The 26,137-nt window shown below is 43.5% G+C and overlaps 1 protein-coding gene across 5 annotated transcripts in view; it reads left to right on the plus strand.

Annotated features, from left to right (window-relative positions):
- Nfib (nuclear factor I B) overlaps positions 1–26,137 on the plus strand; it is a 216,068-nt gene that overhangs the window by 44,934 nt on the left and 144,997 nt on the right. The gene's annotated exons all lie outside the window — the stretch shown is intronic.

Below are 26,137 nucleotides of genomic sequence, written 5' to 3' on the forward strand. Positions count from 1 at the left end.
GGTGTGGTTTGGCCCTGGCCAGCCAGCGCAGGAGGGAGTTGGCATGTCCTTTCATCTTTCTTAACAACCTTGAAAGTTCTCTAGTTGGAATTTAAGAATTTGTATCTTTCAGAAGGGTTGAGATTGTTTTTACATTCTCCATCCTAGAATTACGATTTGTTGAAAATAAGAACCGATCCGAGAAAGAGTACGTAACTAATATGGGAGAGGACAGAGCCCAGCAGAGACCTTCACAGGCTGTTGCAAGTGTCTCCTAGGTGATCCTCAGATACAGGCAAACTTATCCGTGATTACTTCCACTTTACTAAGGAAACCACAGAAATGCGTTCCTCTTACCCTCTAAGTGCTCTCTTCCACAGACAGCACATGTTCCTCTGGCGCGCATTGTTCTGCCTTATCTTCCTTTGGTTTATTTCTACCTAGAACACTATTTATTGATGTGTACTTTTGAGTTAAAACCACAAGTGACCTAAATGGAGACACTGCCCTCCCTAGACCTAAGAACAGCCGCTGGTTAGGCTGGCAAACAGGGCAGGGGTGAGAACAGGGCCACCTATGCTAGGAGCAGAGAAAAGGGAAAAACAAAATCTGATTTTTTTTTTGAAACTGGTGTTAGTAAGAATATGGACTTCCTTTTGTCTTTTGGTTAATCTTAAGTGGTCATTTCTATATTTCTATAATGTTCGGTAGAAATTGGTTCCCCTAAGGCCGGAAGTCTGGGCTAGAGGCAAAACCTTTGAAGTTTGTCTCCTTTCTTCCTTTGTACATCAGAATAAATCAAAACAAAACTCTAATCCCTTTATTATATTTGACAACCATGGACGGTTTCTACACTCTGTCAGTGAAATGAGGTTTTTCTCACTTGAGCACTGAGTTTTTAAGGCTGCTTTTAAAATTTCCTGCCTGTTCTAAGATGCACACACTGGCCAGGAGCAGCCTGATGAGAGTTGTTAGGTCACCGCCGGCCCCCAGCACAAACTCATAGAACACACCGCACACTTGCAGAGGATCCTCCTCCCTTGTGCTTCCTCTCTCTGGGGCTCAGTTTTCCTTTCGTTCATGAGCTCTCCAGTCATGTGCTTGCCTTTGCACGCTCACAGTTGTTTGTAGTGATGCACCTACAGTGACTCCAACGATGTCTCCAGCAGTAGGTATGAGGAGTCTTGGTGGTAAACCAGTGTTCTGCCCATCAGGTCCGGCGCAGTCCCAAGAGCTTAGTTCTGTGCTGCTGATGGGTTGGAGGCCTTTCCGGAGCCACACTCTAAATTCCCTGTTTTGCCCTCATACTTTTGAACCAATTTATGTTAGAGTATTTTTTTTAAACACAATCTCTTCCATCGACAAACATATGGAGAGAAACTGCTTTGAAAAACAAAAGTGAATTTTATTTTGTTAGACAAATGAAAGAGAATGCTGGAAGTGGAAAATTCTAGAAGATTTTCTTCTCCATGCTTCTTCAGCCATTTCTTTATGAACGGGCAGATTTAAACCTTTTTGAGACAAAATCTCTCCTACCATTTAGGCAGCATGGAGACAACCATACTTAAGTCATACATCAAAAACAACACCTTGTTCAACGTAGTTTGTTTTAGAGGCTGTACAAATAGCGAAATCATGTTATAGGTTACGACAAAAAGCTACAGCAGCCTTCACTACCAGCCCTTTCCTTTCTGGGGGAAGTGAGCCAGATGTTTAAACAATATGGCAGGATATGTGAATGCTGCAAGACTTGGAGACCTTGGGAAAGAAATCATGTCTGCACCCCTAGTGTTTCACAGTTTCAGACCCCTGACCTAGAAACAGTTTAAACAGATGTTCAGTTCAAGGGATTTATGTCGATGGTGAATTCTTTTTTTTTTTTCTCCCTCCACTTTGGAAATGGATACCTTGAAAATGATGCTTTCTCTCTCTCTCTCTCTCTCTCTCTCTCTCTCTCTCTCTCTCTCTCTCTCTCTCATCTCTCTGTCTCTGTTTCTCTCTCCTTCTTAACTAGAACATGAACCGTTACCATTTCAAAGCTTCTAGTTTTGTGCTGGAACTCTTACAATGATACAGTATCACGACAGTGGGACAGCCTGCAACCCACTCGTTACTGTGGAGACATGTGACACGGGTCACCTTTTTCTCTTCTCCCAGGTGGTTAAATTCAGACTTGCGATGCTAACAGAGGTTCCTAAGGAAGACAGACCCCTACAGACCCCAGAGCTCAGGGGCCAGAATAAACCATGCTCCTCCTCTCTTCACGCCTCCAGCCCTGTTTCCTACCTTCCTATTACCCTCACCACATCCTGGCTGGTTTCTTCCTCTAGATATTCCTTCCAAGTGGAACCTTGGTGTGAGGAGTTCTTTCAGAAATGTGGATCATTTCAGCCAGGCTGCCTTTCTGAAAGTGTTTGTTTCATATCTGAGATGTTTTTTTGTGTGCATTTGCTCTGCTTTAACTTGCACAAGGAGAAAGAAAGTAGTTTTTTTACTGGAGGCAAAACAGCCACCTGTGAAAACTAATTGCGTAGGTAGAGGTTTGATGCTATCTCTGGGAGGGATCCAGCAGGAAGAAAGTAAATGTTCTTAATCTACGAGGAAATCACCTGTGTGCCAAGCTGACCTTCTTCATCAAAGCCAGGATTGAAGTATCCCATCAAGTATGTGGCCCTTGCTTAGGTGGTAAGGTGGGGAGGGTGGTCAGAGGAGGCCCCACGGAGAAGGCAGGTGCAGTCTGTTTAGTGAGCTGCATTGATCAATGAGAAAACAGTCAACATGGTAGACTCCAGCGCCTCGTTATGTCTGGAATGTGATTCAAATACTTGGAAGCCCAAGTGTGAGCTTGCATTGAGTTCCTTGTTTCTCTTTCCCAACCCCTGAATCTTCTTTTTCCTTCTCTAAGTGCTCCTATGCTAGCTAGTCTTGGGTGCCCAGATTTATTCCTTGCTCCTATCATTCTTCTGCACCAGGTGTTTGCAACAAAAAGGACAACGCTATCTCTAGCGCTGAGGCAGGCGCCAGTGATGCTAGCCACCTTGTGCTAGCATCTTGTGCCACCTTGTGCCACCATCTGTGGGCCTCCGAGTCGCAGTGATTGTCACATAGCTAGAAAGCAGGTCTGTCAGTAGCAGGCTACATGCTGTCCCATTCTGCAGGCACTGCAGTTGACGGAGCCGCTTGTTCACTTGGCAGAATCTGAGCCGTCTAGAAAGGTTTTACATTTTGTTGTCCTAAGTGTGTGATGGCTGTGGTCTTGGCATGGGGCATGCTGGACAAACATGCCATCATGTTTTCTTCGTTCTTCAACCGCAAAGGGCCGACAGCAGAGAGCTGACTGTAAGTGGCTCTCTATGTGGCTGCCTTCTATGGGAAATCGACACGATAGAGGACAGACAATTTTCTGTTATATAAAACACTGCGAAGCTTAGGGAGATTTTTAGGAAAAGTTAGAGGATCCTTAGAGGAGCCAAATTAAAAAAAAAAATCTTTAGAGAGAGACAAAGGATTTCCAAGAGCTACATAAACTAAATAAAGACATGAATTAAAATGACATTTACATGATTTTAAAAAATAAGCAATTTTGTTTGGAAGGCTTTGGGCATATTTCTTACTGTTCCTGGTGATAGTATCCTAAGTGTTCATTTCCTTACGTGCAGCCTCAAAGTGCTGTCATGGCTGCTGAGCTGGGTCCCAGGGAGAGTAAGGGAACCAGAGGGACTTCTCTTGAGTCCCTCTGATCCTTACTGATTGAAAAGAAGGTGAATCTCTGTCTCCGAAGTCCAAAGGACCCCCCTATCTCAGTGCCATTTGACTTCTACTTACTCTTTCTTCCACGCCAGCATCTTGTCGGTTCTCTCAGGAGCCAGCAGTTCTCCCCTGCATCTGTTACCTAGGCACCCTTCCCCTCCCACGTGCCACCAGAGCCTCTTCTGCAGAAGCCACACCAATACTAATGAAATCCATCTGTGGGCTGTATTAGAAATCTCCTTTTAAACACAACCCCAGCCAGCCAGAATATCTGATACTCCCCAATGCCTTTCTTGAGAGGTCCCTCCAACGTTGATACAGATCACAGTGTCCCTGGGCCATCTTTTCTGAGCCTATTGGATCCTTGTTTATAAGGAAACATTTCCATCCTACAGACCACCCAGTCATAGTCAAGTGCACTTGACTTTCACCATACCTAAGAACTCAGGCCATTTGATGTATAGCAAACCCTGAACATCCATAGCAGATTGCCAGGGCCGCATTGTGCCTTTCTCAGTTTGCAAGTAGCCCTTTAGAGTGTGTACCCTTTCCAAGTGTCAGTATCTCTAGCTTAGGGCAAGAGAGAGAGAGGGGGTGGGGGGGGGGGAGAGAGAGAGAGAGAGAGAGAGAGAGAGAGAGAGAGAGAGAGAGAGAGTATGCATGTTTCACATGCTTGTATATTTGCGTCTGTGCATGTAGAGGCTGGAGGTCAAGCTTGAGGGTCCTCCTCCATGACTCTTTGCCTCGTTTTTTTTGAGTCAGGGCCTTTCCCTGGAGTTCACCAATGTAGGAGACTGACTGGCTCCTGAACTAGAGCTGTGGTCCTTGTACCCAACCCACCCAGTACTTGGGGCTGGGTATCAGAGTCCTCCTGCGTGGGAAAATGCTTTGTTGACTGAGGCATCTCCCTAGCTTCCCCATTTTTTTTTAAAAAAAAAAAAAACAAGGAGTGATGTGAGGTGCAATAAAACGTGGAAGAACGTCATTGCTTCAGGCTTTATATGTGACAGCAAGTGGTGACGGAACAAATGCCTTCTGAGGCTGGGGTATTGTCGGAGTTTATGTGCCTAAGAGATGCTCTACAGCCATGCATGGTTCTGAGTGAATGTTTCTCGAAAATCTGCATACTGGGATGGATACCCCTTTTTCTTGTGTACGCCTCTTATTAATCGCTCACAGGTCTTAGGATGTGGACGAGGGAGATACTGGTCTACTACTCAGGCCACCAATGAAGAAAGAAGGGTTGTGACAGAGGAATTAGTGACAAGAGCAGTGGACTTTGTGTATTAGGTGTAGATCTCAATTTCAAATTGGTGTGTGTGTGTGTATGTATGTGTGTGATATGATATATGTGCTTACTTTAATTTTACAATGTTTTCATGACATCCCCACTGGCCTGACATGTCACATGAAGAGATCTGGCTTTAGAGATCTGGTTTCAGATCATTAGTCGATACTGGTTGATATGTAAGGTGGATAACTGCTGGTCACAGGGGCCCTTCCTTTAGAATCTCCTTCTTCATCAAGGCACCTTGACTGTCAACCGTGTCCAGCTCCAGAGAAGATGGAGAGTAGTCACATCAGAATTGCAGGGATGACCAAGCCAATCCAACCGAAGCCACGGAAACTCAGTTCCTGAAAGACAGGATTTAAGAGGTGGCTGGCTTGTCTACAAACTGCCTCTGAGGGGTGTCTTGTTGGAGGGGAGCTCTCCTGGCTTCCTTCGCTTCCACTTGCTCTTGTCCCGCTAGGCCCACGTTTATGAGCTTATGCTGATTAAGTGTCTGTGAAATCTGTATACAGGCTAGTGTTTCTGAAACATTGCCGCCATGTCCGATGTACTCATTCTCTTTCTGGAAGTTAGTGTCTTGGAGGCAGAGTATGAGTAAGGTATTTCAGTGTTTCTTCTCTCTGCGCATCGGTTCTTCTCACCCCGATTTGTCTTCTGTCGCTTTTCCATGTATGTTTTCATCGGCATGCACAACGGTGAAGACGGTTGTGTGCACTGAGGTAAGAGATTTGCCTTTTCTACGGGAGGAAAGCTTACCTACTGAAAATGTCTTAGGCAGCAGTGAACTTCTAAATGTTCAGACTGCACGACAAGTGACTCATCGTTTTTCTTGACCACACTTCTCCTCCCTTGACACTACATTTTGGGGACAGAATCAAGGCTAAAATTTTAGATTCTCTCTCTCTCTCTCTCTCTCTCTCTCTCTCTCTCTCTCTCTCTCTCTCTCTTTTTTTTTTTTTTTAAGAAAAAACACTATTAAGAAATACTTTGCCTTCCAATCCAGCTGTGCTGGGCTGCAGTGACTGCTTTTGTTGGTTTTATATGTGAATATTGTCAAAGGGCGTTACCTTCGGAAAAAAGAGTTGAGAGTGAATTGTTTGGTAAAATGTTCTTGCACAAAATGTTTGATTTTTTTTTTACCTTTACAGCAGTCTATGTAGGCAGGTGCTGTTGTTAGCATCAGCTTACATGAGGAAGAAGTGAAGGGACTTCCTGGTCACAGAAGTCATATGTGGTGGACAGAAACTAGGCACTTGGATTCCAGAAAGTAAGTAGTTTCTGTAGCACATATCAGGCAGGTAGGAGAAAAGAAGTTGTGGCAGAGATAACTGTTTCAGAAAGTCACCGTGAATGCCTTTTGACCACTGTCCATGTATGAAGTCCCTAGGATTAGCTGGGTGTTCCAGCAGATAGCAGGATTGCCCAATGAGCTAGACTGGTCACAAGAAATCTATAACAAGCGTGAAAGCCTAAAACTTTCCCCATCCCAACTGTCCTGGTGATAGAAGTTAACCTTGGTTTTCCTTATCTGTTTTATAGACTGCTAAGAGGGCTAACCCGTCACCACTTAAGAAGCGCTTGGTGTGAACTGAGCCATGTGCAGTTGTTACTATTAGTGACGTCATATCTGATGCTTAGCAGTCCATACCTAGCCATCAGTATGCCGGGGACTTTCTTTTATTCTTAATTAATACGAGTCACCGATCACACTTCTTGTTAATGAGGACTGTAAAACAAGGCCATGTTAGGAGCTCAGTGTCACCAGTGTATATGACAATGGAGAACTGGCGTCTATTGAGATTGGAGATTGGTCTTTATTGAAGAAATACCGTTAGCATGCGGGACACAAATGCCCAGCAGAGTCACAGCGTTGCCTGCTGTTTCTTAACAAAAAGTGCTCACCCAGGCTCTGGCTCCTCAGGTTCAGCTAAGTTAAGTTTGACTTAAAATTTGGAGGCATTGTTAGTACTTTTGTTTATAAACTAATGCTTTGAGACCCATCACTTAAATATCTTTTGTCTAGAGTACACTGAAGAGTAAAAACAGATCCTTGTTATTGCTTGCCCCTCTCCTCTTGTTTGCTAACGTGTATTTTTACATATATACACACAGAATCCTAAGCATATGGTATTTAAAAAAAAACTTTGTTTAAATGAAGAGGTAAGTTGTTTTTCTTTTGTGAGATATTGCTAAGCAATAAAATTGTTTTCCTCAGGATTCTATGTATTAGTGCAAGCGCTAATAGTTCAGACGGGGCGTTGAGTGGGTGGAGGGGTTTTGAGAGCTTGGGGCCCCATCAGTTCATGTCAAATCAGCAAGTGGTCATGGAGTGCACCCCCCCACCACCAGAGGCATGATGGGTAAGCTCAGCAAGTAAGGCAAGGCCATATCAGGCTGGTATTTAAGAAAAGGGCAAACATGAAATTTTGAGGTATAGCGTAGGGCACTGGAGGGGCTCACATCTGGTTTAGGGGTGAAGTGGTGTCTTAAACTGATCTTAAGACATAGGTTGTATCATTTGTGGGAAACATATTTAGCAAGGGAAACAGCAATAGCTAAAATCAATGGGCAAGGAGGTCCATGCCACCCAACACGGCTGGAGGAAGAACGCATGTGGAGGTGAACACTCAGCCGGAAGAATTTGGGGAAATTGACTAATGTTACCTTGTAGAGAGCCCTTGCATGCTGCTGGGAGAAATTTGTATTCTATGAGGACACTGAGCACGGTTCCCAGTCTCTGGTCAGTTTTTTCTTTCTGAGACATGATTTCCCTGGGTAGCCCTGGCTGTCCTGGAACTTTCTCTATAGACCCAGCTGGCCTTAAACTCACAGAGATTCACCTGCCTCTGCCTCCCAAGTGCTGGAGTAAAGAAGTGCTCCACCCCTGCCCGCACCTGACCAGTTCTTAGAAGAGATGGTCCGTCAGCCTGGCTGGTCCATTGTTTCCCCACTGTCAGTGATCGACGTTTCTCTGCTTTTCCCCTTCTGCTCTGTGGTTAGGCTTCTTACCCAGTTCAGAAATGAACCTCACCATTTTCTCTTTGCACATTTCCAGCATTCCTTGAAACAATCACTGTGAGAACTGTCAAATTATCCAGTTATTATCTAGTTAGTGACAGTGTCTTAGTCCCTTTGCACCAAAGGACTTGCATCCATAGCTTCTTTCTTTTAGACATTTGGTAGAACATCACAGATGTTATCCTGGAGGTAAGATACAGTGCATCTGAGAAGGAAATAAAAGGCCAGGACAAAAGATAAGTTGAATAGTCAAAGATGAGTTCTCCCTATCAGGAAGAGCAAACTATAGTACCTGATTAGATTGAATAACAGTGATGACACTGGCTTTGTAGTTGCTGTGAATCTGTTTAAACTTTTTCATAAATGTAATGAATGAAAATTATGAAGCATTGATTAGAAAAATACAGCTTTCTTTCGGTTTGCTCTTGTAGGAACTCACCTTCCTTTCCTTCCTCTTTGTGCTTTGGTTGGTTTTCTTTTTCTCCTCCTTCCTACCCCTCCTTCCCATCCCTTCCTGCCTCTCCAGTCCTTTTTTTGCAAATTTCTTGACAGGCTGACTTCTTCTACAAGTTTATCTGAATTTAATGTGGGCAACAGTCAGTCACAAGTGCAATCTCCTTTAGCAAGAAGGGAAAGGCAGGGCCTATGAGGTAGAAGGAAGGAATAGAATCCCTCAAATTGTCTCCTGATCCCCATGTGCACCTCCCAACACCACACACAATAAATATAATGTGACTAAAACTTAAAAAAGAAAGCTGGAAATTTTTGAGAGCAATGCTGAGGTCTTTTAGATCATTGGGCTCAGGATGGGGCCGTGATGCGCTCCAAGCTATGCCAGCAACTTGCAGACTCTAGTGTTTATGTTTCTCCTAGGAGAAGAAAGATTACAAGTAGGTCTTATTTTTAAAATTCCTGCATTGTGCATTGGGGAGTGAAATAGTTTACCTCACTAAGAGATACCAATTACCACAGTTTTAAAAACTGAGTGTATGCACCCTTGTAAGTCGTGTAGTAACTGAAAAATACGCTGATAAATGTAAAAATCAATTGATATCTTGCTAACAATCAAATAACGTGGACATATATTGGTGAAGATGACCAAATCCCACAGAATCCGTGTGGCTAACTATCAATTCTCCTGAAACCCAACAGAAATGAAAGCTCAGCTCTGTTCTGTTTGTTTTCTTACCCAGCTGGGTATTGACTAAAGCTGGAGCTGTGTGTTTTGCTCTCTACCTATACCCTGTCCAGTGAACTAGTGTAGTTCCTGGTCTTCTGGGCAGACTCTGTGTGCTGGGTGCCTGCGCGGGACATCCTTAGCTTGCGGAATGAACTGGGGTTAGCTACTCTCCCCCTGGAGACCCTGGACCCTCAGGTCCTGGAAAGAGGGCACCCTAGTGTGTCCATGACCTCTAGAGTGAAGGCTGCAGCTCACTGATAGCACTCCCAGCAACCTGCGGAACTGGTTATTCTGGTCAGGAGAAAATAGCAGTGACATCATGTGATCCTGGCAAAGTAAAGCACATTGGAACTTAGCCTTTGAATACCCAAGGGGCTGGCAGCAATCTCAGGGGTTGGCTGGGAGCCCCATTGAGTTCACTAGTAATCAGTTGACTGCCGAGCTGGACAAGCTGCCCCAGTTTTTCTGACAGGCTCTGTCTAAAAGAATGATGGGCAGTCTGCCATTAGGGTTTTTTAGCAGCGTTGCTAATGATTAACTCTTTAGCCACTATATATCCATCATCTTCTTCGTTATGCGCTGGCATGTAATTAGATGAAACTCGGAGGGAAGATCCGAATTCCTCACCCAGGAATTCCTCTCTTGCACAACATACACCCAACGGCAAGGAAAAACACTCTAGAGCCGTTTATAGGCATATTTCAAAGGAATGCCAGTTGACTGGTTTTCCTTGAAGTTCCTAGTGTTGTCTTTAAAAAAAAATGCTATGATCTTTAACCATATTAAATATCAGGTGGTACACCTTAGGCATACCTAGGAAATAGATGTCACCTACAAGAATTGTGGACAACTGGGCATTTAATATTTATTCATGATTTTACAAATCCGTCCATATTCTTTCCTCCAGATCCTGTGGTGAGTATTATATCTCAACAAAGAAGTGTGTGTGTGTGTGTGTGATCAGTTACCATAAGTCCAGAGAAGCAAATTCTTTTTGGTCATCCAGAATTCTCAGTGGAATATCAGCTTTTTACCTGAGAAGGTGCTTTCTTAGTAACCTTTATTCTTTTCCCTAGGTGCTTCAAATAAAGTCCAGTTCCCAGAGGTGCACGTTTTGCAGGTTGTCCTCCAGCCAGCAAGGCATGTTCACTCTTGCCTTTTGTAGGGAGTTTTCCTAAGACATACTTTGTTTTCAGCAGAAGCTCTTACACCAGCCTCTTTCCTGTGCTGGTGTTCCTGGAGTCCCTATCCAGTGAGACTTTAGCAGGGGGTGCTCCCGGAGTCCCTACCCAGTAAGACTCCAGCAGGAGGGTGCTCCAGGAGTCCCTACCCAGTGAGACTCCAGCAGGGGGGTGCTCCAGGAGTCCCTACCCAGTGAGACTCCAGCAGGGGGGTGCTTCCAGAGTCCCTATCCATTGAGACTCCAGCAGGGGAGTGCTCCAGGAGTCCTTATCCAGTGAGACTCCTGCAGGGAGGTGCTCCAGGAGTCCCTATCTAGTGAGACTCCAGCAGGGGGGTGCTCCCGGAGTCCCTATCCAGTGAGACTCCTATGGTTCACTAGGTACATAGCGAAGTTCTGTCAGTGAAAGCTAAGGCTCAGGATGTTGTCACCCTAGTCAACCCAAGCTTTAATTTTTCATCTCCTTTGATCTTTCCTCTTCCAAAGCCATATTTGAGAAATGAGGGAAATTCTTCTCCTGCTCAAGAGGTCTGCCACGCAATTGTTCACCAGACAGATAAGATGTTATAGATATTTTATAATTGTTTTTCCTTCTTTCCCATTTCTCTTCTGTCCCTCCCTGTGCACACTTGACAGCCATAGGCTCAGACAGACCCACCTTTATGGCAGAACTGAGTATCTAATGTGACAACCTTTGAGTCGCCCAGTTAAAGAGAAAGTTAGTGAGTTTTTCATTTGACTTGTTCTACCAAGACATCCCAAGAGAAGATGAAAGAGAACCAGACTTTCAGTAGTGTTTACCACAAATAAGTGAAACTTTTTAGTATGTGCCTGTTGAATGTGGTTTTGGGAGGTGAGTCAGTAGAGATAGGTACCCGTCTTTGGAGTTCCTTACCCTTGCATGGTTCTGGAATTCCTCCACTTGTCCCTTTGGGGACAAGTTATCTATTGCTAGAACTTCACTTATCCTGAGACAGAGCTTAAGGAAGGGGAAATGGTTGCTTTCTGTTGCCACTTTCTCTCTTTGTCCCCTCCCTCCCTCCCTCCCTCCCTCCCTCCCTCCCTCCCTCCCTCCCTCCCTCCGTCCCTCCCTCCCTCCTTCCTTTCCTTATTCCTTTCCTCTCTGCTCTTCCCAGCCTTTATTGCTCAGTTTTTTCCTTCCCTTTCTTCTTCCTCTTCTTTTTGTCACCCCTTGTATCTGAACTCACAGAGCTTGTCCACAGGAAGTGATGGTTGATTATCCACTAAGGGAAGTTCTAGAAATGATTGTGAAAAACATGGCTGAAAGGATCACAGAAATACTCACTTCTTACATACAACATACAGACACACAACTGTGGCAAAGTTTTATGATAGGAAATGATCCGTAGCAATATAGAGTGAGTGGGTCTTGTCAACATTTGGGGGAGGTGCTGTTTCTCACTCACTAAGAAGCTGGACTCGAGGTTTCATCTCAAGCCTCCAATTCACCATTTTAACTTGGATAAGTTACTTGGGTCTTAATTACCTTATCAATAAAAGCAAGGCTTGCAGTGTCTATCCGTAAGATTTATGTGTGACTAGAAGTTGTAAAAACGAAACATTTGCATTGACATATGTAACAGAAGGTGTCTCTTAGCATGCTCAGTGTTGTGATTTTTGGATAGGCAAGAAACTAACCTTCAGTCAAGCTCATGCCACTGCAGACCTGGTTTGAGCCATGCCTGTAGATTCCAGAGTCAATTATCAGAACACGGTAAAGGCAAACGGTACCCACATAGCTGGGCGCTAACATAGAGCCCTGCATGGTTTCTTCAGTAGTCTAGCATTTTTGAAGTTTATTACAGTCCGTTGAAGTTTCCTGAAAACAAGCTGCCTTTGACTTATTCTAACTTTTCTAATTTCCCTCTATTTTAGGGGCTGTTTTAGCTATTGAAAGGTGTCAGCTTTAATTTATTTTTATTGCTAGCATTGGGTTATTTGTTAATCCCAGATGTCAGAGTCTGAAGTGAAGCAGAGAGGACTGAGAAGGGAAGTTACCTGCTGATGCTGTGACCTCAAGTCCACTTTACCCTCGGCCCTGGGCATTGTGAGGACAATGCCATCTCCGCTGTCGTCCGATGTCCCTCCGGTTTTCAGTTTGTGCTAGTCCTCTTGTTCCCTACCCTGTAGGTGGCCCCACTGTTCTTACCTGGGGTTATAATCTATTAGCTGAGAAACCTGGGGACTTAAAGGTTTGCTCTCCCAGTGGCTCTAGTCTAATTTTCTGAGCCAATCCCTAAATGGTGTGTTCTTCTCATTGGCAGCAGCTGGTCTCTTCCTAGTCTTAGAGTAGAAGATAAACCCAGGACACCCAAACTAGGTGTCTGGGGTGAGTCAAGAAGAACAGCTCTCCAGAGGGAAATTACCGCTTTAGTGCTACAAGAAAGTAGTGGACATTATCCAAACAACACCCAGGCAGATAAACCAACTAACCAGATTCTCTATGGATTAAAAGATTATAGTTTATCACGATTCTACTTTTAATTTAGGAGAGAAGTCGTTAATGAGATGACATTCAGGCATACAGAGACCTGCTGATTACTGAGTCTTGACAAGATGGCAAGCATGGGATGTCACAAAACCCTATGAGGTCAGCATTTAGGTCCTCCTTTTATGGAGGAAGAAGCTGGGCTCTGGGAATGGAACCTCTTCTGTGCAGTCACTCAGGAATGGGGACAGCCACTATTACTTGATTTGGCCACCTTCTCTCGCAGCTGGCACCTGTGCCATGGCAGTTGGCCCTCTGGGTCCAAGGCATGGCAGAGATGTGTTGCTCAGGCCTAGATGCCTGGCATGCTTTCCTGAGGGGAGTGGTTTTGGCTTTTGTCCCTAAAAGTGTATGGAAAGCCAGGACTTCAAAACCATGTTCTATGAGTAAATTGTTGTGTGACATTGTTCCCGGGAAGACAGCAAGTGGCTGCTCGTCTCAGCTAGAGAACCAACAACAGACGAAAGTGGACAGTACCCAAGTTCCATTTTGGTGATCCACTGAGTTTTATTGGGGCTACTTACAGAAGTATGGGTGAGGGGTTACTTACAGGAGCAGAAGTGACTCAAAGACAGCAAGCAGCATCATCAAAGCCCGTACCACCTGGGGTGGTGTCTCACAAACTCTGAAGCCAGGTAGCTTGTTAGGTTGGAGAGTATGTCTTACAGGCAACACAGGTGGTCTGAGCTTCTGCTTGACAGCTAGGCTGAACTCTGCTCCTTCCAGGCAGTTTGGTTGGTTTGCTTCTCTGCTTAGGCAAAATTCTCTGTCTGAGAGTATCTCTCAACAGTCCTTAAGGCTTATGTATGTGTAGAGGGGGAGGGGCCTGGTGAATTTGCTCTGTTTCAGGACTTCCTGAAGCTGTTGAGTTGTCTAGTTCCTGTGTCGTAATGATGGAGAATGGAGTGCTTCATTTCCCTGTAGAGCACCCTGGGTCTTAGTGTGCTAATCTCAAAGATGGAAGTTTTATCTTGGAGAGCTTGCTACACAACACACGTGTCTCCAATTTGTCCAACCTTACTGGATGGCGCATGGGAGGACACTGAGCCTTAGGTTTATCTGGCTGGAAAATGGTGGCGGTTCTGTTAGGAATTGGGGAGATTTTTACTGATTAGCTTTACCAGTTAACCCTATATTACTAAAACTCTTTTGAAGAGTTGTAAGTCCTGGTTTACTGGGCTACCCTAATGAAGTACCATAGGCTGTGTGAGTTAAAGGGAGTTCAGGAGCAGGGTGTCAGCCTCGCTGGGTTCTTGTGACATTTTTCCTGGACTGCTGAAGGCCAGCTTTCTACTCTGTATTTATGCAGAGGGAGAGAAACCTACCCTTCTCATCTATCCTACAAGGGCACTGGGATCCATAGTGTAGGCATATTGCTGAGTGTTTTTCTAGCACGTCTCATTTGTTTCAAATGTTAAACCTGTTAGCTTTGTTTAAGCATTGAAAATTCAATCTCAGAGAAGTTTTTTTTTGTTTTTGAGATTTTTCTTTTGTTGTTGTTTTTTGAGGCATGGTCTCTCTATGTAGCCGTGGCTGTCCTGAAACTCATCCCGTAGTTCAAGTTGGCTTTGAGCTCTGTGATCTGCCTGCCTCTGCCTCCCAAGTGCTGAGATTAAAGGCGTGGGCCACCCCTGCTCCATGACACTCAGAGAAGTTAAGTAATGTGACTAAGACCAAACAGCCAACATGTATTAGAAGTGGACATGATTTTGGAAAGCCACATGTATGTGCTGCAAATGACATGGCAGAAAAGGGCATTCATTGTATAATCCATGTGCAGACAGAGGACCTGCCCGAAAGCTCAAGCAGGAAGCCATCCAGGTCTGTTAGGGAGAATTTCAGTAGAGTGAAGTTGAACATTGATGTCATAGTGTCAATGATTTTGCAGACGAGGGGCAGAGGAGCATCCTGATGGCTGGAACACCATCTCACATGGAGGTGTGGGAGCCTGTGAACCCGCAGTAGGGATGTGAGGAGCAGTAGGAGTGGACTCCAAGCTATGGAGCCAGAGTTCAAAATCCAAGTGCCTTGTCAATGCCAGGTGGTTGGATTTGATTCTAGAGCCTGTGGAAAGCCACTGAAGGCCTTCAGGGAAAGCAAAGTGTCACAACTGAGTCTAGGTTTTGAACAGGCAAACTTTAAGAATACATGTCCTGATTAGGGAGTTTGCGATTGGAGGTCCAGCTCGTGCCACTGTACTCTAGATGCATTGCCCTCCCTTTCTTTCCCCCAGACTTCTTATCCATCAGCACTGCTCTGAAGTTACATCCACAGTGCAATCATTCCTGGCCTGTGCAGAGGGAATGGCCACTCCCTCCTCCGAGCTGCTCTGTGATTTATGGGTAACTCCTATTGCTTGTATCACATCACAGGGTAGCCATGTGTTTACATGTCTCTCCCACTGCTCAACCTGAAGGACCTTGTGAGAAGGGAGTCTGTTTTTTCTGGTTTGTTTCATTGCTGTTATTGCTTGCACAGTGTATGTATGGTCCTTGGCTCCTATTTGTGGAAGATAACACATTGAATTAAGGCTCCCGTGGACGTGAGGAGAGAGGAGAAACACACACAGAGGACACTTTGGTAAAAATAAAAATAAGAGGATGTAACCCGGGTGTAGAGATGAGGATTCAGGGATGATTCTGAGGCTTCCGACATACTCATTTGGGGAATTGTTAATTTCGCAAAGAGTGAGGGAAAGCCACTGAATTGGGAGCTATAATGTCTAACTTGATTGGCTAGGGACATTTTGGTGCTCACTAGCAGGCAAATAAAAATACACATCTGAATTTAGCTTTGTGGAACCCCAAGCCTTTGAAGACCAAGTTTGATCAAGATTTGGGAGTCTGGGACTATCACAGTCACGACCTTGTGGGAATGCCTACTTTTAAGGAAGTGGCTGAAGAACTGGGATCAGAGGAGAATATTTCAAGGCCTCTGATAAGTTGGGCTGGTATGAAGAGTATGCAGAGCAGTTAGGGATGCACCAGGCTCTTCTGAGACAGCAGCCTTTATCATAAGTGTGTGAGTGAGTATGTGTGTGTCGGGTGTGTGTGTGTGTGTAGAGTATGTGTGTATGCACATGAGTGCAGGCACCTGTGGTTGCCAGAAGACGATGTCAGATCTTCCAGAGTTGCTCTCACCTGCAGTTGTGAGTGTCAGGTGCTGTGAACTGAACTTGGGTCCTTTACAAGAGTGCTGTTGTGCTCTTAGCCACCCAGCCGTCACTCCAGCCCCATACAAGTACTTTTGAATAGCAAAATATCCGCAGTTAGAACAGTAGTTACATGTACCGTTTTCTCAGTCTGTACTACCCTGTTCAGCATTTTGCTAAGTGTTTTTTCAACATGTCTCATTTGTTCCAAACTTTAAAATGTCAGTCTGCAAATTTTAACTCAGAGAAGTTAAGTAATGCGTCCAAAACCAAACAGCCAACATGCGTTAGGAATGGACATACTTTGTGAATGTCCCATGTGTGTGCTGCAAGAATACTGACCAGGGGTCATTTTGTGGTTTATTAATCTGTGGAGACTGGGGATTTTCAGGTCACCAGCAATATAATTATTTTACTTTCACACAGGTGAAAGACTATGAGGGTGAGTTATATTCCTTTGAGTTTCTCTCATTTAAGCCAACTGATTAAAACAATATATTGGTGGCTGTAATTTATCTGTTTAGCCTAGTTTATATTTTAATTTGGTTTTCTAATGTAAGGCCATTTGAAATTAAATATTGTTGCTAGCATTTTCTTTACAGACTTCTTATACTTCCATTGTACAAGCTTTATTTTTATACACGAATTAATTTAAACACAATCCTGAATACTTAAACAATTATTTAAGTTAGAGCTTCCTTCCATGCAAGCATTGTGTGCTTAGGAGATAGACCCAAAAGAAATTCCTGAAAATATTTGCCCATAATTGCTGCACTAGTATATATGTACTTTCATATATAATTCAGGAAAGAAAAAATATTGCGTAGGATAGGCTAGGGCTCCAGCATTAAAGTTCTGACTTGTGCACTCTTTCTCAGTGCGTTGTTAATTCTCTGGAGACCACGGTACAGTAATTTCCACAGAACCAGACAGTTTAGTTTTGCCAGCAGTGTCATTTCAAAGCACTGGCATGCACTGGCAGCGGTGGTGTGGCTTCACCTAGTCCTCTGCAGGGGAGAAGCCAGGAACGCCTACTGCCCGTGTTCACCCTCTCCGTCTTATTCCCACCCCAGACTTGTCTGGTCCTTCCGTAGATAAACTTCTCTGCCTTCTGCACTCTCTTAGATGAGTGTAAGGCTTTCCACAAAGACCTTTTACATAGAAAAGTGCTGAAGTGAAGCCGAGACAAGATCCTGTAACAAAATAGATGGGCATTGTTTGGTATTGTTCTCAAACCTGATTTGGTAAATCTAACCATAGGTGATTTTCTGGCTGGACATACAGACTAATTTCTCCTGTTTATCTTTCTGCATTTGAAAACAGTAACAACAACAGAAATGCTAAACAAACACAAATCCCAAGCTCCTCCCCAAATATATCCATATGCAAGATTCTAGGGTCTGGGGGGGCGGGCAGTGGGTCATCCTTCCCACCTGATGGTTTCCATCACTGCTTTATGTTTGTTTTGGAATTAGAGTCTCTACTTTTAGTAACCTTATAATGCAAATACTATTGTTTTAAAGGATAAGTTCTGCATCCTTAAATTATTGAATGTTTTTTTCAATTTATATGCTAGAAGTGAAAATATAAATAAAATTATTTTTAATGACTGTTCCTATGAAGTCATTGATTTTCACAGGGTCTCTGTCTGTAAGGAGGAAAAGAATGAGGTCTAAGTTTTTACATTATAGTCTGATGACTAAAATATCCGCAGACGTGGATAAATCAGCTCTGCCTTTACATAACCATTGGATTCCTTTCAAGGTACTGTCTCCTAACCAACACACTGTACAAATAACTTCGCTTTAATATAGCTATATCTTGATGTGTTTAGATTTGGGGAACGCTCCTATCTTTCAAACATGCATCATTTATTTAAAATGCATAGGCATATGTTCAGAACAAAGTTATTTCCAGTGCATATTTATTCATTAGCCTCTGTGTGAAAGTGCATTTCAAGTAACAACCCTTGCAATGTTTATTTTTCTTTCGAAACTTTCCTCTCTCTCCATCTTGCTTCAATTGAACCCTAGGCTTGAACTCTTCAAAGCCATCCCATGGAGCCAGTGCACATGTGAACATGCTTGGCTGATATAAAATAATTTCTTTGTTGATCATATACCCATGCATGATAAGATATGCATGAGAAGAAATCTGGTGGAGAAGTATAAATAATACTTATCTTTAAGCCAGCATCTGTCATCTGCTTCAGCAGACAGTACTTGCTTTCCTCCTTGCACAAAAAGGCCTGAGAGATTTATGGAGCAGCTTTGTTTGTGCCCTGTGATGCTTAATCAATTTTTATTAAATTCTAAATTAAAACTTGGCTTTCACTCCAGTGACATCTCTGATGTATACAGCGAGGAGAAAGGTCACGAGGCCCCCAAAAAGGTTAAGTATGGGTGGTCCAAAGCCCCATTCTTCTGCCCCTTCCTGGACTTCACTTAATAACTCTTGTAAGTCTGTCCGAGTTCTCGTAGGGGCGTGAAGTGAGGAATGCGGCCCCAGCTCTGGACTCCCTCAGGCTCCTGAAACTTGTGGGTATTTCTAGTGTGTTTTGATACCCTCATGCGTGTCCCCATACCCAAGAGGACACAGCAGTTATGGCTGTGTGCAGATAATATGCTCCTTTTGCTCCCAAGTTCTCCTGTGACTCAGGACTCACCAGTTAGAGTTGCGGAGCATTTGAGTTTTGTAGTCTTTTCAGAGTCCGACCGTATTCAAGGCCTGACTCTGACATGAACCCTCTAGCATTTTTTTTTTTCTGTCTGGATTTCCTCTTAAGTTTGGAACTTTCCAACCTTTTCCTAAAAATTCTTTTGATTAAATACCAGCATACAAAGCAGTCAGTTTGAAAATGACCATCTTAATTTTCTATTCTCCTACCCAAGTACTAACCAGGCCTGATCCTAGTTAATTTCCGAGATCAGAGATCTAATACAGTCAAGGTAGTATGACTGTAGACTATACATACATATGCAAATAGAAAATATACATATGTATACAATATATATTCTACTTTCTATACTAATGCACACACACACACATATATACAAGTTGTGATTTTTTTCTTTTAGATTCTGCATCTTTAAGGAGAGGGGGAACGGGGTTAAATTAAAAATGTATGTCTTTGTTGAGTACTGATATTTTTGTTTTTGAATTTGGTTTTTCTTACATCTGGTACACACCAGACTAACCTGTACATGTTATCCCTTTGGAAGCATATGTTCGTGGGCCCTGATCCAGGAGAAGCTTCTGTAGCTGCATTTAAAAGTATAAGGTTTCTTGAAGAGAAGGGGGGGGAACTATGAAATTTGTTGTTAATTATTGTTTACTTTCTGGGAAATATGGCAAGCTGTAAACTTACGATGAGAAGGTCTGTGTTTTTGAATTATGTAATATGCTACATAGAAGACAAGTGATTGCAGAAGAACTTGGGAGCCAGTTTTCCCAGTGAAGATGAACAATCCCCGCAGCTGGTCCTTTCCCGCCACTCCTCTGTCCTTCACCGCCGTTACACACCGCCATGTGATGGCTAGAAGAAGTGCTGATCTCTATAAATCCTGTTTTCTACCTATACCCAAGACTTAATGTGTATTCTTGATTTGTCTCGTGTGAGTACCAGCCTGGTACTGTACACACATGTAACTAGAGATACAGTGATTGCTGCGCAAAAGCTCAGCTCTGAGACAGAGAAAGAGCAGGAAATTACCTAATAATCTGCCTCCCATGTGCCGAAAGCGTGTTTGGTCTCGGAGTGCGCCGTCCACATGCCCTTCTTTCTCTAATCATTGAGACAAAGCCTTTGGATTGGCTGCGAGCGTTGAACATTCCTGTTGGAAGGTGGCCCTGCTAAACTTGATGCACAGAGAAACTCTGAGGATAAAGTGGAGTTGGTCCTCCTGGCTTTCTCACCCCAGAACTGCAGCTTATTCTGGCCTGGCCGAAGCCACTCCACGGTGATACTCGCAGACTATGGGGTGAGAGAGGCCCGTCTGCTTTCTGTGTTTCTGAGGAGTAATTTTGAGTGGATGAGCTGAGGCTTGGGAGAGATTGCCAAATGAGGTGGTGATGATGGCTAAAGAGACTTGGACTTCGGGAGTGCTCTGGCAGCAGTACAGCGCAGACGGTATCATGTTTTTGACCATAGTGCTTTAGACAGGCTGCCAAGTGTTTGTGACGAGGCAGGGCTGTTACTATACTTCGCTTTTAACTTTACTTTTGCATACAGTATATCGTTCTTGTTTTATAAACTGTGTTGCAGACTTTTGTCCCTCTATAAACAAGTGAAGCTGTTGAGTTTTTGGACAAAGTTTGAAGCCGCCTTGCGTTGCTTCTCTGCTTTATGTTCCAAGCGGAGAGCTGAATACTAAGATCCCTTTTCACACCGTTTATAATGCGATGCACATTTTGAAGGCAATTTAAATTCTTTTGGCTCCCCAGCCATATGCTTCAAAATGGAAGCATTATACATGTCTGAATAGAGAACGAGGTAGAGGCTTGGCGCACACACATGTACAGCAAAGTCTGCAGTGGGATGCTGTCCTTAGCGGGGTTCACTCTCTAGGAAAATCTCCAGACCTTCGCCCCAGTTTTGTTGAAGGAAATTTAAAAATATTTCCAAGACTACATAAGCACATTTATGTACAGGATTTATGTGTGTATTGAGACTTTATAACTTGACCAGTATATTATTTGAGAAGTTGGCAGTGCGGATGGACAGTAATGAACTTTAAGTCTGGGTTGTGATGGAAAGGCAAAAGCGAATAGGAGTGAAAACGGCGTTCCTGTTTTGTAATTGCGGTTTTCTCAGTCCCTTTTAAAGATCGTCTTCCCCGCTCTTGCCAGTCTCTCGTTTATTTCTTCACTGGAGATGCAATGCTTGCTGTAGCACATAGGCTCTCGCTCTGTCTCACTCTGTCTCTCTTCAGGGGATTTCTTCATTGTTTTCACAATCCTGGCGGCCTGAGTAGCAAACACCAGATCTCTCCAATGTTAGGAAAAGAGTTTATATTTTCCTAGATAGGAGAACTTCTAACCAAGCTTCTCTTTTCACAATTACGCTGATATTTGGTCATGATGTATAGACCACATGGATGCCATTATAAAAATGGTGTAGCTAATGCTTGGCTGAAGAGGCTTATATATCATTTTTGGGTTGAGGCCTTGTTCTTTCTGTGTAGCTCAAGCTGACTTCAAACTCCTGATCTTCCTATCTGATCCTCCGTGGGGCTGGGATTGCAAACGTAGAGCTCACAGCTAGCATTATGCATCTAAAGTTAGGTTAGAGTCTATGTCATTCTTGTTAGATATGTCTTGTCCCTTCCTGTTCTATCGTAGCTAATCACGGGCTTATGATGTTAGATCACATAGAAAAACATTTGTCTCTGTAACTTCCAGGAGAAATGGGGGTTGGGAGATGCTCTGTCCACCCAGGAGTCATGACTTTTTCTGGTAGTAATAGTTGATAGGTTCCTAGATTGTTGATTCAGAATGGCAGTCTTCTTGTGTGTGCACTCACACCCATGTACATGCACACACCCACACCCCATTTTCTCCTCTTGCTCTCTGTACTCTGTGGATATGGGAACTTTTTACAGGAAGACTTTCCTGTCCATTCTGCAAGTAGAGATGTCACAGATAAATCAGTGTTCTTTATAGACTTAGAAGATAACTCGCTAAATGATGGAGAACCATTTTGCTTCTCAGGGAGATTTCTTATGATCCCTGTTAGGGTACAGTCTTGAGTACACCTGAACGATCAGCTGTAATACCCTTTCTTATTATAAGCTGTGTGATATAAGTTAATAACTTCTCAATAATTATCCCGTGGTGTACTTTCACCACGAACTGACCTTAGGTTGTTTGGGAAACTAAGGGAGGGCTTAGTACTGGGAACCAATAGACAGAAGGGGAGAATAGAGAGCAGAGACTGTGTTTCATTTATTTTTGAGAAGCTCATGGGTTGACATTTCTGTCAGGCGAAGTGGTATCACTGTTTATCTGTGTCTTTTTCCCCCTGTGGCAGGAGACGTGGTGAACAGACACTCACTCCCAGAGACACCAAGTTCCAAAGCACTGACTCACGAGTTCACAATGAGAAACTAGGATGCAGCCATTTCCTACCTTTGTTTGGAGGCAAAGGGATTGGAGCAGGCGGATGTGGGCCTAGGCTGCAGGGCTCTGCAGAAGGAAATGCTTTGGGTGGCCCTTCAGTCCTGGATGCTGTCTAACAACCCCTTTGTAAGGGCTGCACCAGCCAGTGTGGAAGCGCTCCATAGAGAATGCAGATCCAGTCCGCATTCCCCGTCTTGTGTGAGCGCACATGGAGCTTCTAAGAGGCAGTGGAGGTAGAGCAAAGCTTGCTGTGCTTCTGATGTAGAGGTTTTGAATGCTTGTTAAGGGCAGACGTAAACACACAAACTATCTTCCTCGAACAATCTCCTCTGTGTTTCAGCTTTAATAGATAACCATAGTTTCTAGGTACCATTTGACTTGGTCTCATCCTAACTCTTCCAGGACATAGTTTGCCCACTCTCTACGTTCCCGTGAAACTGATCATGTCACCACCATCCAGCACCCTCTGGTATTTGTGTTGTGAAATTTCTCTTATTTGAAGAGTTAAATTGTCCCCTTGTTTTATTCCACTGTCTGTTCAAGGGACCTGTGCCTGGAGAGACCTTCTGTCTATCTGTCAACCCTCTCTCGGCTTCCTTTCTTCTTCTATGCTAAACTGCTTGCCCTGACACTGCCTGACATGTTTTATATTAATTTGTTTTTTTCTTAAATTTACTGTTCATTATGCTTAATAGACTATAGCCTCATGTAGGTTAGAACTTTGATCCTATTGTGCCCTTGCCCATGGCTTCGAATATAGTAGAATTCATGTCTGTCTGTGCCCAACACTTTGAGGAAAGCAGGAGCTCTGTAATAAATGAAGAGGAAACACTATGGACCATCAACAAACAGGGCTGGCTTCTTCTACTGGGTCATCCCAGGCATTGCTGAGCTTCTGGGTGACTTAGTTTTTCCATCTTGTATGTGGGAACAATGTTTTGCACCCTCCAGAAACATTCTGTGAGTCTTGTTGTGAGTAGTAACTCTGTATAGTGGAAAGAGCAAGCACTGACTTTATTTTGTGAGAAGCAGTACGGGACTAATGTAAAGATGATGTGTCTAGTAGACGGTACATTTCCCTGGGACCCTGGTTTTCCATGTGTGCTCTGTCCCTGGCCTCATTTTGGGTGATAACGTTTGCGATGGTTCTGCAAGGGTGGATCAACAGAAGGTTAAGCATGGCCAACACTTGAAGTCTAACTTGGCAGAGGTTGGGGGAGGGCATAGTAAAGTAGGAAAATGAGACTAGGGAGAGAAATGGCTTTGACCAGAACTGGAACTGTGTGTTGTCGTGTTTACCACTGTTGATTCTTCGACACAAGAGTTTTCAGTTAACCATCCCTCTAGGAATTTAAGAAATGTGACTTTTTTTTTTTTATTATCTTGAATTTATTAGGTCTGGAAAGAATTGCTTCTGTCCGGGTGGCTCATAGCTTCACAGTGTGGTGTATAATCTGGAGGACCTACTGTTGGCTGCCTGGCATGTCCGTGCCAGGAGGATAGCATGGGCAGAAATACTTTCTTAACTAATGGTGGTGTTTGTGAAGTGTGTAGAGGGATACAGGAGACAGAGAGACAGAAAGGAGAGAGGGAGAGAAAGAGAGGAGAGAGAGATTCTGGAAGTCCTCCAGGAAGGGGCTAGGAGAGAACTCGAGGACAAATGCTCCTACTTGGAACACACACCAAATACTGGATATTTTTTTTTTTAAGAGAAGCCAAAATTAAACACAGTAGAGCTTACTGTTTGCTAATCAGCATGTGTTTACTTTCTCTTCCAAAACTGAAGTTGCCAACCAATACATTTCCTACCCAGTGCTCTGAATCTGTCCAAATAAACATGGGAAGTAGTGAAACAATGACACCACACAAAAACTGTGTCCTCGTTCATTAACTAGGATCCAAAAATTCTCTGGAATTTAATTCTAGTTGCTCAGTGAGGACTGTTTGGTTCATCACAGGAGGCCAGGGACTTCCTCTTTCAGCTGGTCAACATGGATGAGTGGGATTTTAAGTGACCATATAATTCTACCAATGTTGCCCTAAACCTAAATTAAAATGGCTCATTTCAGATCAGCCTCACTCACATTCCCGCTGCACTAGAATAGTTTGGTTATAGTGTGTCTTATGGTAGCCATAAACATAACCTATTTAATTCAAACAGTCAATTCTAGTTTCTGTCCTAAACTAGAGATCCCTCACACAGTTTTCAGGATGACATTAAGAGTTGATTTCTCTGGATTGCAGAGAGAGGTTTTAAGAGGAAGCTTTTGTGGTATGGTCAGTTTTGACGAATACAGCAGAAAACCAAATCCATAATCAACAGTACAGAAAACCGTCAATTCATAAGACTGCCACTCTAGTTAGGTTGCTAGTAGACAGGTCTCTATAAAGATATCACGTATAGTGTACATGTATGAGTTTCTGGATAACTTTGTTATAGGGATACAGGATGGAGGCATAGTGATTATTGGGCTATCATTATAACATTATAAATGTGTTTTATGAGTAGTAAACTCCTGGGATTTCAGTTCAGATTCCCATCTTCTTTGAAAAATTCCCTTTTAGGAAATAGTAAGGTATTAATCAGTTCTTCTTTATTGTGAATTTAAATAAAATACACTTAGCTTTTGTCTGTCATGTCATTTAAACCCCCGTGCACCCACTGGTAAACCCACCAGGATCCAGTGACTAGGAACCATGGTCACAACAGGTCACAAAATCAAACAAAGAACACGAATGTGGGAGAGACCTTTGTGGGAGTATGGGAGGGTGGGTGGCAGGACACAGGTAGGGGAGTTGACTGTGGTGGATGGAGCCAAGAGAGAGCAGGCATTGAGAGCAATCAGGATAACCTATATACTTATGACATTGTTAAAGAACAAATTTAATAAAAGGTATTTTAGAAAGGAAAAAAAATCCCAAACCAAAACACACAAACAAAAACTCTAGAACAAGACAACAGCAATAGCAAAAATGTCTCTGAATATTGCAGAGTCCCTGGAGACTGAGTGGTTGTGTGTATCAAGGAGAGGCAGTCTTCTGGTTTCCACCCCACACTTCCTCTCTGCAGTAAAGCCCATGGCCTTTCCTGTCAGGCATCAGCACAACAAAAGTTGGCCTTAGCACCTAACTGGGGATCAGCTACACACTAAACTTGGAATCCTTCCATCAGCAGAAGTATTGATATATGATATTTTTTAAAAAAAAAAAATCAACATAAGAAATTAATGATCTGAACAAATTTTGTCTTAATTGGATAAATGGCATATAATTAGGGAACGTTCCATATAAAGCCAACATGAGAGCATGTGAAAGCCAAACGTGATCTTTTAGGATGAAATAGCCGTGTCAGAGTGGTTGGACAGAAGCTGGGTGAACTTGGTAGTTGTCTTTGCAATCTAGTCAACTCATTCACTGAAAGGAGCCCTGGGCCTTCAGCACCAAGGTCTCACATAGGATAGGGCCCGTTGCTGTCAGGAGCAGGGCGGTGTAGCAAGGGAAATCCTCAACTCAGTGCACAGTTCCCCATGAGCTGGATCCCCAGGCTGTAAACAGCAGGGAATAAAGTGTAGAAAGTTAATGATATTTTCCTAAAAGCTAGTGTTAATTTTCTTTCGACACTCACTATGAACTAACTAGCCAGTGTCAGAAAGCTGCTGGTTTGTGGGTGACTTTCCTCTGACAATTACAGCCATTAGTAAGCACATCTAGACTCCCCCATATTAGGGAACACACAGAGGGAGACCAGTCTATGTGTCCTTTCCGCTGAAGAAGAAACTAAGATTCCAACCTGGTCTTGGAGCTCAGCGGGGAGCTTAGATAGGTAGGGAGTGGGAAGGGCAATGGAGGCTGCTCTATTCCCCAACCTCCTGAACTTGTACTTCAAGTAGACGTAGTCAGAAGCAGTCAGTGGCATTTGGGAAAAGCCACAAAGGTAAAAAAAAAAAAAAAAAAAAAAGAAA

This window comes from Alexandromys fortis, unplaced genomic scaffold (assembly GCF_014885135.2).
Source record: "Alexandromys fortis isolate MF-2015 unplaced genomic scaffold, M_Fortis_MF-2015_v1.1 scaffold_64, whole genome shotgun sequence".
Taxonomy (NCBI): Eukaryota; Metazoa; Chordata; class Mammalia; order Rodentia; family Cricetidae; genus Alexandromys; species Alexandromys fortis.